The sequence below is a fragment of the Sus scrofa genome, chromosome 13 (genome assembly GCF_054392235.1).
Source record: "Sus scrofa isolate SSC_HxYL_T2T_F1_AM1 chromosome 13, Sscrofa_HxYL_maternal_Yorkshire_Landrace_v2.0, whole genome shotgun sequence".
NCBI lineage: Eukaryota > Metazoa > Chordata > Mammalia > Artiodactyla > Suidae > Sus > Sus scrofa.
This window is the reverse complement of record NC_139395.1, coordinates 140,065,430-140,087,882: the sequence shown is the minus strand read 5'-3', so window position 1 is coordinate 140,087,882 and position 22,453 is coordinate 140,065,430. Positions and strand designations below refer to the sequence as shown.

At 40.6% G+C, this 22,453-nt stretch overlaps 1 long non-coding RNA gene across 1 annotated transcript in view; it reads left to right on the top strand.

Annotated features, from left to right (window-relative positions):
- The first annotated feature begins 1,334 nt into the window (after positions 1-1,334).
- Positions 1,335-22,453, top strand: part of LOC110256384 (uncharacterized) — a 288,353-nt gene continuing 267,234 nt past the window's right edge. Inside the window, exon 1 of the long non-coding RNA XR_014824514.1 lies at positions 1,335-1,616. This is a non-coding gene — a long non-coding RNA (uncharacterized LOC110256384). The remainder of the gene's footprint in view (positions 1,617-22,453) is intronic.

Below are 22,453 nucleotides of genomic sequence, written 5' to 3'. Positions count from 1 at the left end.
CTTTCTTTCTTTCTTTCTTTCTTTCTTTCTTTCTTTCTTTCTCTCTCTCTCTCTCTCTCTTTCTTTCTTTCTTTCTTTCTTTCTTTCTTTCTTTCTTTCTTTCTTTCTTTCTTTCTTTCTTTCTTTCTTTCTTTCTTTCTTTCTTTCTTTCTTTAACAAGAGGCTACCCCTATGGCATATGGTGGTTCCTGAGCCAGGGGTCAAGCCACAGCCACTGTGGAAGGAAGCAAGCCAAGTAGTTATGTTGTGAACCTCAAGGGAAGTCCAAGCCTCCTTTTCTTTGTTTTGCTATTTCTTGTTATTGCCAGAGGTTCAAATCTAACCCAGGCTTCAGGACTTGTTCTATATGCTTCTTGCTCCATAAAAGTCTTGCTTTGAGCTTTCAGTTGGAATATCTCCCTTTTCTGTTAGTTTGCCTCTCTTTCAAGATGCTTACTTATCACTTCCTGTCATTTATTATACTCGTATGAGCATATAAGAGAGTATTTGCATATGAACTTTCAATGAATAAATATATGTCTGACTCACATGTATAGTACTATCAGTAGTTCAGATATGGCACATATTAAGTTCTCAGTGTTCACTGAAGAATGAATTAATGATCCATGAACTTGCAGTCTCAAGTGAAAAAAATCTCTATTTACTAGGCAACGACAGTTTTTCTTAAGAATAGCACAAGAGAATGACATTAGTAGCTCTTCTATGTAATGCTGGTGTGATACCAGAAAGACACAGCACATGGTTATATTTTTAATAACCATTGAAGCATGTGGTTAGCCAACTTACTCATTTTGGAAGCTGCAATCAGTCCAATTTTCTTTATAACCATTTTACAAAGTTCTTCAACAGGGCCTGCTTAACTGTCCATCAAATATGGAGCTCATAGGTATACAGAATCTGATTCACTAATGCTTTTCTCACCTTTGTTTCTTTTAAGATCATGTAGATCCACTCTTCACACTAATGCAGAGCCATTTTTTTTCAAACTCTTCTCAACATAGAGACAATTCTGTTTTGTAGTGGCACAAAATGTATTTTTCGTTCTGAATATTAGACTTGAAAAGGGGCTCAGAGATCATCTTGTCCTCATCACTCATTTTACTAGAGGCTGACATTTGGAGGGGTTACCCGCCCAAGATAACCAATACTTTGATGCAGAGTCTGAACAAAACCTAAGCTCCTCCTCTTCTACCTTAGGGTTATTTTGACAATTTTGCTACACTGTTCCTCAAGGAATTTGCTCTTCTAGACAATTGGTGTGTTTCACTAATCTGATGTGAATGCTAATGTTGTCCCCAGAACTTCTTTACCTTCCACCAAACAGCTGCATCTGAGGGAGACCAAGACAGTTGATACAAAACAGCTTCCTGTGGCTATAGAAAAGACATTAGGAATATGCAGTAAAGATACTGATGAAGAGAAAAAGAGACTCAAGGGAGAAGCCTGTCACTAAATTAGACCCAAGAAGCAAAGAATTAGCCTGCCTCAGAGTGAAGACAGAGGGGCTTCTCCAGGAAGTGGATGGACCTTCATACCACAGAAATGGGGTTGTGCCTGGGGATGTAGTCTTCCGAGAAGTCATGGTCCACATCCACAGGGGGAAACCTCTCACTGACGTGAGTAAAAATGAGTGCCTTAATTTCAAATGTTCACCTTCATTACCTAGAATGTATCTCAGTGTGGAGGACTTGCTGGACACTGGAAACAAAGATTGTGTGGTAGGGTCTTTGCTTTCAGGGAATTGAGTCTGAGAGGTAGGGTGTATTCCTTAAAAAAAGAGCAGATGTAATAATGGATGTCTGTCTAGGGTGTTGGGGATAAAGAGAGGTACCTGTAGTTCTCTCTTGTTTTCATCTAAATTATTCCTTTATTAGTTTTTAAATTATGCTTTGAAAGTCTAAGTGATGTTATCCTTGATGAAAAGAAACAATTACAGGTATATAATTATATACATTTTTTGACATAGCCTAGGTTAACTTGAAAAGTGTTAATATTCCTCTTTTTATATATGAAGAGGCTGAGAATGAGAGTGAGTAATTTGCCTAAGATTTCACAAGCTGGTGAGTGACAGCTGGAACCAGGTTGTCTGAATTCCAATCCAGTGCTCTTCCCATTGTATTTTAGGAGAAAGAGGTAAATTAAAGGGAAACTAATTTGCTGGGCAAATTAAGAGAAAATCAGCTTTAGATCATCTTAACTTAGCTCTCCTATACGTAATACAAATGGGTGTTACTACTCTGCTATTGTCAGAGGACAAGTGGATTTAGACTCTGGGATTGCATTTTAGTTTTCTTCCTTCATTAGGGACAATACTTCCAAGGAACTGTTTGTAATCTGTCTTTCTATGTTTCATATCATAGTTATAATTCTGCTAAATAAATGAATGAATGAATGAATGAATAAAATTAGTAACTCAGGCTTTAAGCACATCTTTTACCTCTCAATGTTACACACAGGTTTCAGGACAACCCAGGCTATGGGCATTTTTACCTTGAAGTAGTCACTGATCTACTGGTCCCAGTCTTTAGTCTGTATGTCACGGCCTTTGCCTTACTCACAACTGGATGGTGCTCATAGAGTCCTCCTTCTGGCCTTATGGTTATATTCTATGAAAAGTTGGCCTGAGGCTGGGCTTTGCAGACTTGAGAATTTTCACTGAACAGCATAAATGAGATCAACTTTCACTAAGTAGGCTTTTATACCACTGTAGTTGATATCTCTCAAGGTCTCAGATAAATATTCTAGGTCACATAAGTGGCCACCTCATTGCTATTAGCTTCACGTGTCTCTGGAATATGGTCCATTAAGATGGTGAAATTGTTATCTAGAGATTAAATAGTTTTTATTAAAATAAATATTTCAAAAAAATTCAGGCTTTTAGAGTTCAAATAGTTAAGGAAGATAATGCATTCCCAATTAATCACCATTTAATTCTATCTTTCCTGTAAAAAAAAAGACACATAAGAAGTACATTTTCAGTTCCAATGCTGCATTAAGGTCAGATGGCATACTTTTATGAAAGAAACATTAAGCTACCCTGGCATTGCTATCTCTGGGTAACAATTTATTTGACTATAGAATGCACATTATAAGAGTCAAGATTGGAGTTTCCATTGTGGCTCAGTAGCAACAAATCCAAATAGTATCCATGAGGTTGCGGGTTCAATCCCTGGCCTCACTCAGTAGATTAAGGATCGGGCATTGCCATGAGCTGTGCTGTAGGTCACAGACATGGCTCAGATGTGGTGTTGCTGTGGCTGTGGCATGGGCTAGCAGCTGCAGTTCTGATTTGACCCCTAGCCTGGGAACTTCCGTGTGCCACAAGTGTGGCCCTAAAAAAAAAAGTCAGGATTTACTAATTTAACTAGGACATAACTATTTCTTCCTCATTCTCCCACCCACTCGCCAGAAATAAGGATGAAAGGCAATGATTTTATTAGACTTTTCACCAGCATCTTCTTCATCCTCCTTTTTATTTGTTATTTTATATGTGTTAGCATGAGGTACTTGAGAGTAAGAACACCCAAATTCTGGCTCTCACACCCTTCTTCTCATATGACTTATAAAACACTTATTCATGCATCAGCTATTGTGATCATAACAGTGGACAGAGTTCTAATGTTATTGCTGCTGCCCTTCTTCTTCCTTCCTCTTCCTCCTCCTCCCAGTTCTTCTCTAATACTCATTCTTCTCTTTGAGAGCAGCATCCTGAACGACTTCTTGTAAACCACCCCTCTGTGCATGCTTAGCCATGTGGTTGGAGTGAAACTGACTCCAGTTCCAGTCGGGAAGGGACACTAGAATGGATTCAGTCATTCAGAATATATCAACCCCTGGTCATAGCGATTGGTTCATGGCTTGGGCACACGACAAATCACAGTGAACTTTAAGACTTCTCTGGGCACTGCCGGAACACCTCTTTCTTGCTGATGGTGGATAAGGAAGCATGAAAGTTTTTGTCAACCATATTGAGACTGCCAGTGCAGTCTGAAGGCTTGTACTACAGAAGGAACAGTGATGATGTAAGAAAACTGGATCTTCGGTGGATTTAAAGACAGTGTTAAACTTATCCCAAACAACAATAGCAATGATATAATTTTTACTTTCATATTATCTAATTTTCTGTATTTTTAAGAGTAATTTGGTTTACCTTTACTTTAACCAAATCTTTCTTATACCCACACTTCACGCTACCCTGTATTGTTAGTAATGTGTGTGTGTGTGTGCATATCCACACATGTATGATTCCATGGGTATGTTTCTGTTTATATATCTCTAGCTATTTATATATTTATGTTTGTCAATATGCATAAATTAACTTCCCAATTAAGGTAAAAGTTTTGAGAGGAAAAAGACTAGACTGTACTAGACTTCATATCTTTTTTTTGTGTGTGTGTGTGTGCTTCTTTATTTATTTATTTATTTATTTATTTATTTTATTATTTTCCCACTGTACAGCAAGGGGGTCAGGTCATCCTTAGATGTATACATTGCAGTTATAGACTTCATATCTTTTTGGAACTCCATTATGTGACAGGCCTATACTATTTTCTTGACAAATACTATTGATAATGAAGAACAGAATCACTTACATTTAATATTTTCCAATTTATTAGCATGTTCTACAACTGTTATCTCATTGAATTGTCACACAATCGATAATTTATAAATTAGGCATTGTGATAAGAATTTACAACTCCATTTTTTACAACTATAGGAACTGATTTTTTTTTTTCTTTTTAAGGCTGCCCCCATGGCATATTGAGGTTCCCAGGCTAGAGGTCAAATTGAAGCTACACCTTCTGGCCTACATCACAGTCGCAGCAAAGCAGGATCCAAGCTGCATCTGTGACCTGTACCACAGCTCACAGCAGTGCCAGATCCTTAACCCACTGAGCGAGGCCAGGGATTGAACCTGCATCCTCATAGATGCTAGTCAGCTTCATTTCTGCTGAGCCACTATAAGAACTCCAGAAGTGATGTTTTAAGGCATGTAAATAACTTGCCTAAAGTCACAGATAGCTTAGTTTGGCAGGGCTTAGAAATAAGACCAGCTCTTTTGAAGAATCAAGTAGATCTGCCAGTCCATTTCAGTTTTAGGGATACCATGATCAATCAGACAATGCCAAAGATCCCTGTAGATCAAGCCCTTTGATTTCTGCGTTCTCTCTGCCGCTTGTTTAAGCACAGCCACCTCATTTCTGGTGATGCAGCTCCACTGTTTGGCCTCTGACATCCCAGGATCCTGTGGTACTGATAGGGATAGAGTAGGCACATGTGGTTGTAGAAGTCCCAATAGGGGATCATAGACAAAGAGGGAAACCTGGGGGATGTTTGGAGACCACTGTAAATTCAAGAAAGCCGTCAGAACAAGTCAGGCTTGCTTGACTAATGGAGGTGTGAGAATTGCCTCAGGTTAAGGAGGGGGGATGGGAAGAGGCCTGCGTTCAGATTCAGACGAAGGGTAAGTGAGTGAGGATGGCCCTTCAGCTGATTTGAATATACAATTTACCAGATACTAAGGAGGAGTTACTACTCCCAGAATGGAAGAGGAGGACCTTTCCAACTCCCAGTCCCCTTGGATGATAAAACTGTGGCCCACCGGATCCTCAGGGCAAAGCTTCCGTGCCTGCCCACTTGCATCTCTCACAAGTGTCCTATCCTAGTAAGTCTGTTTCTTGCCTATCACTTTGTCTCTCGCTGAATTCCTTCTGCATGGAGACATAAAGAACCTGAACCATCTAGACACAGGGTGAGTGATTCAAATTTAAAACCGTGGGTTTAAGTCCCAATCTGGGTTTTGGCTGAGTTCAAGCCCCAATCTGGGTTTTGGCTGGGTTCAAGCCCCAATCTGGGTTTTGGCTGGGTTCAAGTCCTGTCCTGTGGGTTCAAGTTCAATCTGTATTCAGGCCATTAGTGTTGTCAATTTCAGTACCACCCACTGAATTCAGGGAGTCTGTTTTTATGGCAACAATCTTCACTGTCATTCCTGGCCTACAAAGAAGAGGCTATATGACCTTCACAGAGATCTTTGTGAAGCTTCCTAACCACAACCCTGGTGAAGAGTGTCTCTGGAACTTTTCATGGAGCGTAGATAAGAGGTGAATAAGTGGGTAGTATGTGATGTTGTAAAGGTGTAAAGTGTAAAAAAAAAAAAAAAAGAAAAGAAAAGAAAGAAAGAAGACAAAGGGTCCTTGTTTTTGTCCAGTGTCTTGATTTGGGGCTTCCCTATATACTCCTCAAGCCCTTAATTTGAGAGTTATACCCTGCTAGAGATGAGACACTATTGATCATACCTCGAGGCCCTCTCTAGGGAAGATCTACCTTCCTGGGTAACATGTTATTTGCTTTTCTAAAATTGTCAAGTTATTTTTAATGCATCGTTTATTTGGCTGTCACACTGCTGACTGTGTGTGTGCATGCACACAGATTTTTTTTAAGTAATGAGCTCTTTCAATTCACAAGTGTTTATTGATAGTCTGTCTTCTAGGTAGAAGCTACAAAGATTAATAAAGTCTCTGACCTTAGGCAGTTCAAAGTCTGAATGAATGTTCACTAGTAGGTAACTACATCATAAGGCACCAGTTCTCAAAGTGTAGACCTGGACCAACAACACTAGAATAATTTGGTAACTTGTTGGAAAAGCACCTTCTGGGGCCCAACTGCAGATTTACTGATTCAGAAGTTTTGGGAGTGGGTCCAGAAATCTATGTTTTACTAAGTCCTCCAAGAGATTCTGGTGGCACACTATGTTTTGAGAATCACAGTTTTAAGACAATAAGGAAAAATATGAGGCTTTGGTGTAACAGGAAAGTCATCATGATGAATATGATGCTTAATTTTTAATTTATATATTTTATTCCAAAATTTTTATCAAACAAATTCTCAAATAAAGGAGGCATCTCTTTTTATCTCATCACCAGATATGCTTTTATTCCTTTCTCTTTTTAATTTTTTTTTTATTTTTTATCTTTTTGCCTTTTCTACGGCTGCTCCCATGGCATATGGAGGTTCCCAGGCTAGGGGTCTAATCGGAGCTGTAGCCACCAGCCTATGCCAGAGCCACAGCAATGCGGGATCCAAGCCAAGTCTGCAACCTACACCACAGCTCACGGCAACGCTGGATGGTTAACCCACTGAGCAAGGCCAGGGATCGAACCCACAAACTCATGGTTCCTAGTCAGATTCGTTAACCACTGCACCACCATGGGAACTCCCTTTTCTCTTTTTTTAGAGGTAAGCACACTTATGAATTCAGTGCATATTCCTCCTGCCTAAGGTTTTATACTTTTTCTGTATATGTATATGATCATAAAGAATATGCTGTATTGCTTTGTGTTTGAATAATCTTACAAATAGTAGCTTGGTTATAATTTTTGGAACCTCTCCATTTATATTTTTTAGTCATTTTTGTTTCTGCATAGTATTTCATTGTACAAATATACCAGGTTATTTATGCCTTTTTCTGTTGATAAACATTTGGTTCTCTTCAATTTTGCCCAGAATAGTGAAGCTGTTGATGTCTTTAGAACTTTCTTAGTACTATGAGACTGGATGATCTCCGTTTACCAAAGAAAAAAAGAAGCTAAAATAAAAATAATTCTGCTGTCCCTTTCATTCAACCAAAAGAATTCCTTCCATGCATCCAGGCAACTTTTGCATTCTAATTTGCTACATTTGAAAAATCTATGTATATAGTTAAGTCCATCTACTTATTGCCTCTCTGTTCATATTCATCCCATCAAGATTTGGCCTCACTGAAATTACTTCTTTGACAATGTGTCTATAAAGAGAAAACTCTTGACTCTCAGCAGGTTCTTGTTATTTCTAAACTCCATTTATTCCAGTGAGCATAAGTTCCCATCATGCAGTTCTTGGGGATATAGAGAACTGATCAAACCAGAAATTAGTTTTAAGAAACTGAAATGTGCTCTCTCAATCTCCATTGGGAAGAAGCTGAATCAGGACTAATCTGGAGGTTAAGTAACAAAGGTTTTATCTGCCTGGGTAGATGAAGTCACAAAGAAAAGCAATTGTTCTCTGGGACCAAGCCATGGGCTGTTATGGCCTAAACCTCTTTAACCTGTTATAGCCCTCTTTAAGAATCTAGTAAATTTGTATCAGGTGAATTTTATTACTGTAAAACAGGCTTGATCATCTCCTGGGGTGCACCAATGCCCTTCTGATCCTGGCATGAGCAACATGTGGTTGGACTTAGGCGAGAGAATCATAGCATTTCCTGGCCAAGTGCTATACTATTCAGAACATGAACCTGTCCTTGAGGCTGTGTGTCCTTGAACTTGGTCTATCATATCCCTATCCAGGTGTTATCCAGACCCTGATTAAATTCCTCTAGTGATGGAGGACTCATACCCTCCGCAGGGACTTTGGTGCTAGATAAAGTTTAATCACTGCTTTATAGAAAGTCCCCCAAACATTTGCAGAGAGCTCCCAGGCTTTGGCCCTTGACTGCACCCTCATGTTCTCTTCTTCCTACTTACCACCCCCAGTTCTTTCTATTATTTTTCCAGGTGCTTGTATTCCAATTATTTCTTCTATCTCTGCACACATTAGAATGTATGGTCTATCTTTTATTTTTATTTTCTGAGAGTTAAAAAAAAAAATTCTAAAGGTCTAAGAAAGAAGACCTTTAATTATGGTTAAAATCTATCAATTTTTCTTTTGTGATGGACTCTGCCTCATGGTACTTTGTCCCTATTGATTATGTATTAATTGAAATGAAAGCTAATCTGTATTTTTGGTTTCATTACTGTCACCAAACAATAGGGAGACATTTTCTTTTTTCTCTTTTCTTTCTTTTCTTTCCTTCTTCTTCTTTTTTTTTTTTTCCTTTGCTTTTTAGGGCCACACCTGCAGCACATGTAATTTTCCAGGCTAGTGGTTGAATTGGAGCTACAGCTGCTGGCCTATGTCACAGCCACAGCAACTCTGTATTTGAGCCACGTCTGTGACTTATACCATAGCTCAGGGCAATGCCAGATCCTTAACCCACTGAGTGAGTCCAGGGATCAGACCTACATTCTCATGGATACTAGTTTGTCTCGTTACTATTCAGGCTGAGCCATGATGAGAACCTCCTGAAAACATTTTCTTAAATACTGAAAACACATTTTTTTCTGTATAACAAAAGTGAGGTCTAGGGAGTAAAAGTATCATACTCAATGCTACATTCAGGCTAAAACTTAGTTCTCTTGATTTTCTTACCAGTGCTGCCTAAACCATCTTCCCAAAGCCACTTGTAGGTATCAATCAGATATGTCAATTATAGGATTTAAGATAGTTTGGTGCTTGGAGAGCTTGGGTTAGGAAGATTGTGCTAAGAACTTCTGCTAAACTGAAATTCAACAGTAGAGCTGGGTAAGTATCTCTAGTTGGGTTTAGTTTTGTTTAGGTTTTTTTTGTTGTTGTTGTTGCTTTTCAGGGCCATACCCATCACATGTGGAGGTTCCTAGGCTAGGGGTTGAATTGGAGCTGTAGCCACTGGCCTATACCACAGCTACAGCAATGCTGGATCTAAGCCACGTCTTTGACCTACACCACAGCTCACGGCAACACCAGATCCTTAACCCACTGAGCAAGGCCAGAGATCGAACCCACAACCTCATGGTTCCTAGTTGGGTTTCTTGACTGCTGAGCCATGACGGGAACTCCTAGTTGGGTTTAGTTTTAAACCCAGTGCAGTGTCACACAGTCCTTAAGAAAGACTGATGGATAACATTTTCTTTGTATGTATTTAATTATTTCTTTGTATCTATTTAATTACAAGAAATACTTACATTCAATTAATAGTGCTGAAGCACCAACCAGGTGCTATGGATATTTGGAGACCTAGACCTTGATCTTGAGAAGCCCAGTGTTCAGGGGAAGGTTGGCATGCTCATGGCTGAGTGGAATTCTACAGGTGAAGCAGTTGCTACAGGAGTACAGCTAAGAGAAAAGATGCTCTCATTCAGGGAAATTGGAGGAGCTGAGTTTTTACAGATGGTGGAGAGCCAACTCACATAATTGTTACTCCCTGTTAAGAGGATAGAAGCAAAAACACAGAGGTGGGAAAAGCAGGAAGTATTTCAAGAATATGATGAATCAGTTTTATGGTGTGTACTCTGATCTAGACTTTTTCTTGGACCTCAAAGAACAATTTGAGTTTTTGCTTGTTCATGGTTGATGCAGGGAGACAAATCTTTTCATGAGATGAAGCACTAATGGATTTTCTCTCTCTCTCTTTTTTTTCCTTTTTTGCTTTTCAGGGCTGCATACACGGCATATGGAGGTTCCCAGGCTGAGGGTCGAATTGGAGCTACAGCTGCCAGCCTCTGCCACAGCCACAGAAACACCAGACCTGAGCCACATCTTCAACCTACAGCATAGCTCACAGCAATGATGGATCCTTAACTCACTGAGCAAGGCCAGGAAGTGAACCCTCATCCTCAAGTTTATTAGTTGGATTTGTTTCCTCTGTGCCACAACAGGAACTCCTGAATTCTCTTTTGAGATTGTATGTGAACATTTTTCAACCTCTTTCAGAAACTAAAAAGCATTTTCAGGGGTCAAGGCAAAGAGGTTTAGCTATTCCCTGCAGTCCCAGAAAAAAAAAAAAAAGTTAATGGAAATTGTCAAAATGTTTTTTGACAGCTCAACCTTGAGATGACTTGAAATAAAAAACAGAAAGCTGCCATTTGGAAGGCTGGTCCATTAGCATATAGCCTCTTAATTCTCTAAATTGCTAGCTATTTCAGTATATGTATTTTCTTCCTGTGTTTATCTTAATTTTTATGGAAAGTTGATAAGATAATGACCACAATGCATTTAAAATTCAGGACGAAGTATTAATCTGAATTTTAGGGCAAAGAGGATCATATAGCGAATAGAGGATAACATTTTTGTTTACACATGAAGACTATGTAACTTTCTTTAAAAACGTCCATCTAATAGTGTGTAGACCTGAATAGTTTACAGAGCACTTTTACAAGTATCAAATCACTGACTCAAGATCATGTACTGTGTCTCCTATGTGTGAAGCTCTCCTCTAGTGCTGGAGCTATTAATATAAATATGGCATTATACCTGCCCTCAAGGAGCTCATGGTCTTATGGGAAAATGTGTCTTTTAAACAAAGTTATGATTAAGTATTATAGCAAATATAGTCATAGCTCATAGACAGGGATAAATGAATGTGCCTGTGGGAGTGGGAGCCTTGAAGACCAGAGAGGAGGCAATGCTTGAGTTAGGTCCTGAGTATCACTAGAAATTCATAAGATGAAAAATGTTGGAAGATGACTTAGAGGAAAAGCAGATGCTAAACATGTTGATAAGAGACCCAGACCCATTTGGAGGCAAGTAAAAAGAAATTCATTTCATCTTTGCTTAAACAAGGATGGGAATACATGATTGTGAACCATGGGCATCCCATAGATACCAAGGGTAGGGTATTGCCAGGCCACATGATAGGGCTGCTGAACAAGAACAGAAAAGGAATCCCCTGAACCTCTATTTATAGCTCGTAGTCTAAATACTTTAATTCTTAGTCCTTGGCCCAGCTCGGGTCCAGAATTGATCCCAGCCTTATTGATATGACCACAGTAGGAAGATCATGTGGTACAAATGTGGTTTCCAAGGCTCTCCACTAGGGGTGAAAATTTCAAAGAAGGAGCTTGATGCCTGCAAAGATAATCCAGAAGTTGTCTGTTCTGAGCTGATTGAGAAGAGAACTTTAATAAGAATTAAGAATTGTGGTAGTGCCAAAGAGTGGTACGGTGGTGGTGGTGGTATGTGTGTGAGAGAGAGAGCCAGAGTGAGCAAGAGAGAGTGAGAGAGCGAGCTAATGGAAATCAGGAGATAGATGAGATTGGAAATTTTGCTCTTGTTTTTTAGATGATGAGGGTATGAGAGTAAAATGTTGAGAACTGTGTTCTGGGTAGTTAACAAAGATAGTGAAGTGCAAAATGAATTGGAGAGGGCCAAACTGAAAGAAGAGGGCTAGAGGTAGCTGAAATAGTCTAGGTAAGAGAAAAAGAAAGCCTTCACTAGCTAAGGAAGATGGGTAAAATGGGATGTAATAGAAAAAAAAATTTAGGAGACAGATGTAACAAAATATTGTGGCTTATTCAATAAGGCTGGGAATTTAGGAGGAAACTAGCATGGTTTCCACTTTTTTTTTTTTTAAGTTGAAGTGTAGTTGTTTTACAATGTTTCAGGTATATAGCAAAGTGACTCAGTTATCTGTATCTATTCTTTTTCAGATTCTTTACCATTGCAGGTTATTATCAAGATATTGAATACAGTTCCCTGTGCTATACAGTAGGTCCTTGTTGTTTAGTTTCTAATTTTTACATGTAAGTAACAGAGTAGCAGGGGATGCCATTCACCAAGACAAAATAGGGAGAGAAGGCCTGGGGGACGCATAACAGGCACGTGACAAGCATGTTGAGTTAATGTGCTGAGGACCACCCAAATACGATGAGAGACACTCCCCTCAGGAGTGAGGTCTGGGCTGGAGATGAGATTTGGGTATCATAATTCATGGCTGGTAGTTGAAGCCAACGGGTAAACTTTTCAGGAAAAGTGTGCTGAGCTAGTGGAGAAATGGGGAAAGATGGATCCTCGAGGGGAGCCCATAGTAGGAGGCAGTGGAAAAGAATGACCTCAGGGAGGAGGTTGAAAGGAATGGACCATAAAGGAAGGGCGTCCTGGAAGTCAAGGATACAGAATTTCAAAAGATAGAAAAGGTGTTAATCACCATCCTATGCCATGAGTCAGGTAGATATTATTTCCTTTTCATGTGGAAAAAACTGGACATTTGTGGAGACTTAACTGACTCATTCAATTACATGGAGCCGATTAGTATCAAAGGCAAGGCTAGAATTGGGCTGTTTTTACTTCCTGCCTTGTGCTTTTCCAAGCCAGAACATGACCAAAGTGCCTGGCAGAGGAACGCAGGAGCACCACCCAGCTCTCCTGGTGGGGAGGGACAGGAGCGGGAAGCAATCCCAGCTGAAGATCAACTCCCTAATTGCTTGCTGGGCTACATTTTTAGCGGCTGGAAAGCCAGTGGGTGGCCTGGGGAAGAACCAGCCTGGAGGCCAGCTCAGCATTTAACTGCACGGGTGACTTTAGCCAGGCTGAGCCTCAGTTTCCTCCCCCATAAAATTGGGAACATGTTAAAATGTACAATCTCCCACCACTAGTTTTATGATCCTTTTTTATGATACAGCTTATTGGATTTTTCCTCATTACAGAGAGAACATATCCTCATAAACTTTCAATTCTGTTTCCAAGCATGAGGGTAAGAGGGCGATGTGAGGTGCTGAGGAAGAACCACAGACTTTTATCTTTATAGACACAGATAATTCAGAATTTTACCAGCTTCTATAAAGCCCTGGGCAAATATGGTAGGGGAACATAAGAGGTAGGTAAGGAGGCAGGGACTGGTGGACTGTGAAGATTGAAAACAAATCAATTAGAGTGATAAAAGTAAAAAAAAAAAAAAAAAAAAAAAAAGAAGAAAAGAAAGAAAAAACAAAAGACAAATAAATGAAGCCACACTAATTAAAAATAGCTGAAGGCTCAGAGATGCATTTAAAGGCAATCACACTGTGTTGCTGAAATTAAGAACAACAAGAAATGGCTATGCCGATTCATTCCGTATTCGGAGTGCCTTTAAAATAATAATAATAATAAACTGATATTAGAAAAAACTTTTCCTTTTGTAAATTCTCCCTTTGTTGTAGAAAGAGAAAAACAGAACACATTCACATCATTTTCTTCTAGTCTTTGGATGCTGAATGAAAGGAGAGTGAAATTAAATTCACTTTAAATGTTTTCCTTCCAGACTGTAAAGCTGCTGGCATCATTTATCCCAGCCCTGGCACTTATATAATCTGGGTGCCACAGGAGCCCTTGGAAGTCATTAAATAAAAAGAAGACATCAAATAATAGAAAAAGGCAATTAAAATGCTGGACCCAATAAGATAATCAGAAGGCTTGATTGAAATGCAAGTCAAAGACCCAGAATATTAGACATTCAGGAGTGAGGGTATTCAACTGGGAAGGATGAAGGGAATTAAAGGAATGCCTTTAGGAGTGGAAAGGGGACGATGGCTCCTTGGTGGATGTCTTCCTTTGTGCAGAGGAGGAGCGGACATAGTCAACCCATGGACTCTGGTAGTTCTAAGGCTCCCTGAACCTTGGAAGGGAATTGGGTTTGGGGCAGAGTGAATGCAGAGGGTATAGATCTCAAATGCAGAGATCTAGAAAGATGGGATGGTTAGGCAAGGAGTAGCATCTTAGTCTGGGAGCTAAGACTTACAAGTTTTCTTTCTTTTGTTTCTGATCTGTCTGATCCTGCGAGTGGGCCCTGGCGTCTTGTGACTAAGGATCTTTACTAGAGGGTGCACTAGCTCAGACAAATGTGTGCTGCAGGTTCCAGGATCTTGAGTTCAGTTCTTTTCAGTCCAGAAAGGGTCTGAGGTTACCCTGGGAAGCTCAGGACCCCCAAACATGTTTTCCAGAAATGGCCCCAGCCCTGAGAGAGTACCTACCTGTTTTAGGATCTCGTGGAATCTCTGGAATCCCCTTATCACTCTGGTATCTGCCCTTGGTTGTGCCTGGGACAGTGGCTTAAAACTGGGCACAGGGGTGGAAGGTCCGGCGTGTGATAGCACCAAGCTTGTTCTTTCCCACTCTCTCCAGGGCAGGGGCAGAAGCAGGAAAGACCAAAAAGTGTCAATTGGACAGGGCTTAAAAGCCAAGGCTGGGTCTTCCAGAAAGAATATAAACCCATAGAAAATGGGCGTGAGAGGTCCCCCTGTACAGAATTTCAGGGTACCACCACCTGCTTGAGGTCATGGCCCAAGGAATATGTCTGTCTGCCAGTGGGCCAGGGTAGGTCTCCATTCGAATCTCATATCTGCTGGAAAAACCTTTGGAGAGGCTATGAGAGAGAGGGTCTGGTGACTTCCTGACCTTGAATCACATTGCTGAGCCCTCAGGTTAATTTTACTTTGGAAGGCGTCACATTCATGACTCTTTTTTTACTTCCCGGGATCCTTCACTCACTTCCACATCTGACAAAGTCAAGGGCACTTGTAATAAGGTGAATTATGACTTGCAGAGACCCACGTCCTAGCCTTTGGAATCTGTGATTGACCTTGTATGGCAAAAGAGACTTTGCAGATGTGATTATGTTAAGGATCTTGAGATGTGAATGTTATCCTGAATGGCCTGGGTGGGCCTTAAATATAACCACAAGTGTCCTTATAAGAGGGAGACAGAGGCAGGTTTGAGGTAGAAGAAGGTAAGGTGCTAAGCAGGACTAAGCCACTGGCTTTGAAGAGGGAAAAAGGAGACAGCAGGGAGGAAAGCAGCTTTAGAAGCTGGAAAAGACCAGGAAACAGATTCTCCCTTAGAGCTTCTGGAGGGAGCACCACCTTTCTGAGACTTTGACCTTGACCCAGTGAAACTGATTTTGGACCTCTCACCTCCAAAACTGTAAGAGAATAAATGCGAACTCTCTTAAAACTGCAAGTTTGTGGTAATTTGGTACAGCAGGCTCAGAAAACTAATACAGAGCACTCCTGCCATATTGACTTTTTTTTTAGGCCAAAAGATTAACAGAAAAAAAATCTTTTCAGCCCTGAGATTTAGGCATGTGGACTCAATTCTCTTGGTTCTTGTTTCTTTCTCAATATATACCAAGCACACAGTTTCCCTTTGCTTAAATACAGGTCACATATCCTTAACATCTATATCAGTTTGATGTGGGTTGAACTTCATTGTAGTAATATTCTGATGCATTTTATTAGTCTTGATGATGATATTAAAGTGAAAGGCCTGGAGGATGGGCTGCTCTTTTCATTCTTTCCTGATGGGTATAAGGGAAAAGCAGGGGAAAAAAAAAAAGGTGTTCCCATTGCAGCTCAGTGGAAATGAATCCAACTAGTATCCATGAAGATGCAGGTTTGATCCCTGTCCTTGCTCAGTGGGTTAAGGATCCAGCATTGCCATGAACTGTGGTGTATGTCAAAGACATGGCTCAGATCCCGCATTAGTGTGGTTGTGGAGTAGGTCGGTGGCTGTAGCTCCAATTTGACCCCTAGCCTGGGAACATCCATATGCCTCAGGTGCGGACCTAAAAAGGCAAAAATAAATAAATAAATAAAGAGAAGGGAGGAAGAAAGGAAGAAAGAAAGTGAAAGAAAAAAAAAAAACAGGAAAAGCAACAACTTGCAGGGACATTAGGTTCTGTAGTGAGGATTATTCTTGGGTGCTATAGATATTCTAAGTTGAACACAAGGTCTCTTAAATCTTTAGGGTTCACTGGAGAAGGATTTCATGTGAGGAGAGATGGCCACATGAGACATGAATCTGCCCTTCATCCTGCCCTTTACTCTCATTCTCCAAGCTCGTGTGGGCTCTTAGCCTCCTTGGCTGCCTGTGTGTTTTGCTGGGAGGACCTCAGTTCTTGAGGTCAGGAAGGCTCCAGTTCTGAACACTAGGGGCCAGATTCCAGCTTAGACTTTAAAAAGATTCCAAAGATTCTTAAGGACTTCCAAAGATTCTTATTTCATCAGGCACATCTTGTCATCAAGGGAAGAAGGTGGATACTGAAAGGAAGAACACGGTCTGGGCGGGAAGCGGGCCTTCAACCTGAGCTTCCCCGTGACTCTTTGAGAAACAGTTGTGGAAGAACTAGACTAACATTCTGGAGCAGCTTCAGGCTGTTGCTGGAAGCAGAGACCTTGGCCTCCCTTAGATGTTTCTGAGTCAGGGGAGCACAAGGATCCTTGTTCTGGCCTCTAGGGATCCTGGGAGGTTTGGGCTCACAGCTTTTTAATTCAAGTAGGCAGACTGCCAAAGTTGAAGCAAGCAAAGAAGCCTGCCTGGAGCTTGGTGTCTCGGCATGTGAAAGGCAGCCTAGAGCTGGGAGTTTTCCAGAGCTTGTCCCTCTCATGAAGCAACCCCTGAGTGTGTGGTTTCTGAGTTCTATGAGGTTGGCTTTCTTGAGAGACAGAAGTCATGGTTGAAAGTCCTGATTTAGAGTAGCTCTGGAATAACCAGGAAGATTGTTTTACATGTGAGTCAGTTATTATCTTGACTGTCCTTACCTAATTAAGCAAGCTTTATCCTTCATTTTCACACAATTTTCAGCTCTAAGCCAAACTATCTCTTTCTCCCTTCCTTTTCTCCCTCTCCATCTCTCTTGTTCCTTCTCTTTTTCACTATCATAGTTCTTGCGACATTGGAAGCCTAGAGAGGATAAAATAGGAGAATCCATTGGATGAAGGGCCTTGTCTTCCATCATTTATGTACAGATCTTGAAACTGAGGTCAAATCTTAGTGACAGAATCAACTACTCAGATTTTGGTATAAGATAATCTTTCTTTTGCACTATGTAGTGACCCAGTGCAGACATTATCACTGAAGTGACTTGTGTTTTATTGTCAAAATGACCCCTTTATGCTCCAAGAACTTGCTGGTATTGAAAACACAGGTTGCTTAACTTTTCTCTCATTCAGTTCATGGGATAACCACCCATTCTTGGGTCATATTTACTCTAGCACTGTATGGGCGGCAGAATGGGATATCTTTTCATTGACTCTGGGGTAATCATTTAGGGATTAATATTTCCTGGATATGAGGGGTTCTTAACTTAACTTGCTTGGGACTATTTCAGAATTCTGAGAGGTTTCTTTGTTATCCTTTGTTTGTTTTTCTAGTTGAGAATCCACATGACTTAGTTAAGAGAGCACTGGACTTTAAACGATGACAACAGCACCCATTCTCAGGTTTAACCCTTCCAACCCAATGAAATAAGTGTTAGTGTTGTCCTTATTTTACAGTGAAGCTTAAGGAGGTGGTGGCAGAACAGAGCCTAGATTCTAGCCATGGTTCTCCCCATGGGATACAAGTTATAACCCCTGGCATCTCCTCCTATTAGGCTTGGGTGGGTCTAGGAGTGAGACCCAGTACAGGCAAACTATTGGTAGGTCTTGTTGGATAGGATTTGTAGATCAATCCAATCAGCATAATTATTAGGAAAATAGAGTTTTCTAGGTAGAGAACAGGTTGCAAGCCAGTTGGATACATTGGCCATGGTGTGGAAATTGGTGTCAGCTCTTCAAGGGTCATGGATAGAGAAGTGTGTGCTTAGATTTGGGGCCAGACAAAGGTCAATAGACAAAGAGGCCACTTCCAAAGCCCATTCTGGCATCCAGTAGTTGAATTCAAGGTGACCTGGTAGGAGGGAATTCTAATATAATTATCAGATTGTGTGAGAGTTGGAAGCCTGACCCAGTGATGGAATAAATCCAGAAATGTTTTGGAAGAAAAAAAAAATGACAGGATTTGATGACCAATTAGACATATGACCTTAAGGAGGGTAATGTAATGAGTCAAGAGTGACTCTGAGACTCCTCACTGGAAAAAGTTTATGCACACGGATTTCTTTTATATCTCAAAGCCATACTAAGACAATGAGTCCACAGGAAACTAGTAGGGCAAAGCTCAAGGATTTGCGGAGAATGTCAGAAAATATTGCTCTCAGGAATGGAATTTAACAGAAATATATGACATTCATCAAGTACAGAATGTTTCCAGGAAATAACTCACTTGGAGATAACTTCTGAATGTTAGTGAAACTTCAGGATTTTTTCCCTAAATTCCTCTAGGATATTTCAAAGATATCAATTTCAAATGTAATTAATATAAGGTGTATGGTGGTTCTGAGGCTCCTAATTGGTCCTGTCTATCAGGAAAATGCGTTTAGGTGTGGTCCTGACTAATACAAGATGAAAGGTGTTTCTGTGAGTGATTTGGGCAAATAATAAAGGGAAAACCAGAGAATGAAAATTGCCTAATAATTATAGCACTTTGTAGCCAGAGAATCTGTACTTCAGACTGGGCAGCAGAAGCTGCCAATAACAGGCCAGTGATCATTCATTATATTTTACCAAATTAGGAAATATACCTGAAAAATTAGTTTCATTTCTTCTGCTCTGATTTTTCAACTACTAAACAAATTTCTGATGATTGATTCCATTCTCAGATACCCTGATACTAGAAATGGGGTGCCCTGGATGAAATGATGTCAGTAACAAAGAAAATTAGTGTCAGTTTGGGCTCTTGGACTCCTGTGAATTTGGGTAGCATGAGTCTGTTGCTACAACTAGGTGAACTCATCCCGTTAAGGCATAAGTTTATTTCATTATTTTAGTGTATTAGCTTCCTATTGCTGCTGTACAAATGTACAAAAGTACAGTGTCTTGGCAAAAAGTAACACAAATTTATTATCTTACAGTTCTGGAGGTCTGAAGCCCAAAATCATTCTCATGGTGTCAACAAGGCCGTATTCCTTCTAGAAGATCTAGAGGCAAATCCATTTCCTTGACTTTTTTCAGGTTTTGTTTTGTTTTGTTTTGTCTTTTGAGGACCACACCTACAGCGTAAGGAAGTTACCAGGCTAGGGGTCTAATCGGAGCTGTAGCTGCCAGCCTATGCCAGAGCCATAGCAGCACCAGATCTGGTCCACATCTGTAACCTACCCCACAGCTCATGGCAACACTGGATCCTTAACCCACTGGGCATGGCCAGGGATCGCACCCTTGTCCTCCTGGATACTAGTCAGGCTTCTTACCACTGAGCCACAACAGGAAATCTGACTTTTTTCAGTTTTTTAGAGACTTTTCTCATTCCTTGATTCGTGGCTCCCCGTCACTCCAATTTCCAGGTTTCCTTCTCTGACTCTGATCTTCTTCCTCCCTCTTATAACGACCTTTATTTTTTGGAGGCCCATATGGATAATTCAGGATAATCTCCTCATTGCAAGGTCCTTAAAGCAATCACATCTGCAAAGCCCCCTTTGCCATGCAAGGTAACCTATTCATAGGTTCAGGAATTAGGATGTAAACTCCTTGGGGGGGGGGTGCAGCTATTATTTTGCCTGACACAAGCACTATTTTACATTTTGCCCAAAAGACTAAAGGTCAGTCCCCAGTGACACAACATTCTTAACGAAGTTGTAGATGTTCTTTCCCAGGTCCTGCTCTCTGAGATAGGGCTTGGTCTTGACCGAGCAAGTTGATAAAAACCTGAGGATGGGTCATTGGAAAATATTGTTATTACTTGGCAGGGATGTTAAAAGGAGGTTCAGATGATGGCAGGACTCAATGTCCTTTGCAATTCTCTTAATTTTGAACATCTCTTGGTTTATTAAAAGGATTGGATGGGGAAGTTCTATTTTGTTCAGGAACTACTGTCCCTTAGTAGTCATTACTCAATGTATATTTTTAATGGTGAATCAAATAAAGCTCCAAAATTTGCCATCAAGAAGGAAGAGTCCTAGAGAACAAAATGGACTTCACGCCCACAGCTTCCATTAAAGTTAATGAGAAGTTAATCATGTCAATAGAAGTGCTATAGTAGAATCTTGAGAAACTTGGGCAATGGAAGTCCTCCAAATGGTATTGGCTGAACACTAATTCAGATAACTCGACTTTACATGGAGTGGGAGAATAAAGGAAGTGAGAGATTGTATTAATGCTTTGCAAAACACTTCAACTCAAGCTGCAGTAACATTACCTCTTAGCTTGAAGTGTTTGTCCCAACGAACCACTTCATTAAAAAGGAGTGGTTTGAGCTACTTAATAGCTTCACTATCAAGTCAGGAAGGCCCTGAAAAGGTGGGCTTGCCATTAAATTGTTCCCATCCTGTCTGCAGAAATGCCTGGCCTCTGACATCAATCTCCTCCCTCGGCTAGGTTTTTATGCTTTTGACCCTTTGCTAATATTTTCACTTTAGGTTTCTTTCCTGTCATTTTGTCATTTGAATCCTGTCTGCTTATGTATTAATGAAAGAAGAGAAGGGTTGGGAAAGGTGTGTGAATGGGGGAGGTTGCATGCAGAGAGGGAGGCACCTCCACTCTTGGCAAAGTCTTAGGGTCCTAGAATGCCAAAGATGGAATGGGTTTTGATTTTCTGACCTCAATCTCTTATTTTACAGTGGAGGCAAACACATCCAGAGAAGGATAGGGAGTTGCCCCACTCTAGTGAAAGGAAGAGAGAAGCATAGATCTCATTCCCTATAGCTGTCAGGTTGGTGTGTTCTTTCTACTGATGGTCATATTCCATCTTCCGGTGGTGGCCCATGGCCTCCATACTCCCTTGGTCTTGTGAAGTGTTTCCTGGGCCTGGCATCACTCATCATTGTGAACTTAAGAGGACCCATTCAGGAATTCCCCTAGTGGCTCAGTGGTTAACGAACCCAACTAGTATCCATGAGGGCAGAGGTTTGATCCCTGGCCTCACTCAGTGGGTTAAAGGTCCTGCGTTGCCATGACCTGTGGTATAGGTTGCAGACAGCCTTGGATCCTGCATTGCTGTGGCTGTGGTGTAGGCTGGCAACTACAACTCAGATTCGACCCCTGGCCTGGGAAACTCCATATGCACGGATGCAGCCCTAAAAAGACAAAAAGATGAAAAAAAAAAAAAAAAAAAAAAGAAGAAGACTCACTCAAACTCTGTCACTCACCCACTCTCATCCCCCAAAATTGACTTCTGCCTCCCTGCCTGGTTTTAGAAGTCAATTGACTAGCACTTCACATTTCTTTTCTTAGTGGAAACCCTCCACACTTTCTTTCTTCTAGGCACTAGTTTGCACCCTTCCCTCCGCATAGAATGAATGTCCTCCCCATTTGGAAAGCATCCCTCATTTTCCATGCTGGAAAGAGTTCTCTTTCCCTCTGACTCTTTATAGCTTTTCTTACATTTCTCTCTAAGGCTCTTACTGTTTTCTAAATTGTATTAGTTATTTGTGCGAATGTCTTAATGCACACGGTTGATGAATTTCCTGAGGACAAGACCCAAGTCTGAGTCACCCCTGAATTCCCCATAGCGAAGCCTGGCATACAGAGAAAATAATGATTATAGTAAACAGCAATTACTAGCAAAGCACTTATGTCAGAAACTGTTTAAATCATTTTACATTTATTCAATCATTTAGCCTCACAACAACTATAGGAGGTCATATTTTTAATCTCTATTCCTCAGATGAGGAAACTGAGGCATAGTAGTTTTAGGTATATTGTTCAAGGTTTTACCAGTAGTAAGTAATCTACTTATTAATTAATACCAGAGTCTGAACAAGGGAATCTGGCTCTAGAAGCCAACACTTAATCACTATACAGCATAGCCTCCATATGTTTTTCAAAAATATCTATACACCTCTATCTAGGTGTATGTGTATCTATCTATGTATCTATGTGTATTTATGTCTATGCATTTTTTTTAATATTGCTGGAGTATTTATATATATATATATTTTCTTAGGGCTGCACCCAGGGCGTATGGAGGTTCCCAGGCTAAGGGTCAAATCGGAGCTGTAGCCACTAGCCTATGCTGCAGCCACAGCAATGGCAGATCTGAGCCACGTCTGAGACCT